Source organism: Petaurus breviceps, unplaced genomic scaffold, assembly GCF_028583685.1.
Source record: "Petaurus breviceps papuanus isolate PSGF00001 unplaced genomic scaffold, PetGlider_PUasm1.0 90515, whole genome shotgun sequence".
Taxonomy (NCBI): domain Eukaryota; kingdom Metazoa; phylum Chordata; class Mammalia; order Diprotodontia; family Petauridae; genus Petaurus; species Petaurus breviceps.
The window spans coordinates 279671-281174 of record NW_027187269.1 but is presented as its reverse complement, the minus strand read 5'-3'; the positions used below and the strand labels follow the sequence as shown (position 1 = coordinate 281174).

At 42.4% G+C, this 1504-nt stretch overlaps 1 pseudogene; it reads right to left on the bottom strand.

The window, feature by feature from the left end:
* Nucleotides 1-412: 412 nt before the first annotated feature.
* On the bottom strand, nt 413-890 carry LOC138142029 (small ribosomal subunit protein uS10-like; annotated as a pseudogene).
* Between the last annotated feature and the right edge of the window lie 614 nt (nt 891-1504).

Here is a 1504-nt window from a genome sequence, read left to right as displayed (position 1 = left end):
CTCACTGCACCACCTAGCCACCCCTGTTCTCTCTTATATCCTCCCCCATTACACCCCTAACTTTCTAGTAGGGCAAGATGTGTTTCTATACCTCAGTAACTGTATATCTTATTTCCCAGTTGCATGTAAAAAAAACCAAATTTTTAAACATTTGTTTTTAAAACTTTGAGTTCCAGATTTTTTCCCTTCTTCCCTCCTCACCCACCCCCACTGGGAAGATAAGCAATTCAATATAGGTTGTACATATGTAGTTACCCAAATCATTTCCATAGTAGTTATATTGTGGAAGACTAACTATATTTACCTCCCTCCTATCCCATCCCCCACTTATTCTATTTTCTCCTTTGACCCTATCCTTTTTCCTTTTCTTTTTTTAAATAATTGCAATCAATTTATTAAAAGAGATGATTGGTTAGGCATCTGCAATGGTGACTTTAACTTCCACACCTGGTTCAATGCTGATAGAAGTGATCTGTTTAACAATTTCAGAAGGACTGTGCAAATCAATAAGGCGTTTGTGGATTCTAATCTGGAACTGATCCCAAGTCTTTGAACCTTCACCCCACGGAGTTTTTCGAGTTGTGATGCAAAGTATCTTGGTGGGCATTCAAACACGTCTCTTCACTTTCAAGTTTTTCTCTTTGGCTCCTCTGATTAGGTCGGCATACACTTTCTCGAGTGATTTCACATTGCGGCTGGTCAGGGTGATCTGGATCCAGTGAATGGCCACTTTGGGCTCCACAAGGGTCTGGCCAGTGTCTTTGAATGCCATGGTGGCAGAGCGGCTTCCTGACCAACTTATTCCTCAGTGAGAGCGAAGAGCAGTGAGTCAGGAGGAGGAGAGTCAGAGACTGCCAACTCCAAGCGGCTACAGTGGCAATACCTTCACCAAAGAGCGACCCTATCCCTTTTCAAAAATGTTTGCTTCTGGGGGTGGCTAGGTGGCACAGTGAATACAGCACTAGTCCTGGAGTCAGAAGGACCTGAGTTCAAATCCAGCCTCAGACACTTAACACAAAAAATAGCCATGTGATCTTGGGCAAGTCACTTAACCCCAATTGCCCTACCTTCCCCCCTCCAAAAAGCAAAAAAAAAAAAATTACTTCTAACTACCCTCTCCCCTAATCTGCCCTCCCTTCTAATATCCCCCCTTTTATCCCCTACCCTGTTATTTTCCTGTAGGGTAAGATACCCAATTGTGTCTCTTTCTCTCTTTTTCTCCTCCTCAAAAGTTTATTTTGCTTCTAACCACAGGTGACTGTCTTCCTGCCCTCTGCTCTGGTTCTTACCAGGTAGTGCCTCTGTTCCTTCTTTTTTTTTTCATTTTTCAAATGCTTTATTAACTTCTTATTTACATAATTAATTTCCACTAGATTTTGAGTTACAATTTTTCTCCCCATTTTTCCCCTACTCACCGCCCCAAAATAGCAGTCCCACAGGATATCCCCTCTTCCAATCTGCTCTCTCCCATATTTTCTCCCATACCCCTTTCGACTTTTCCAGT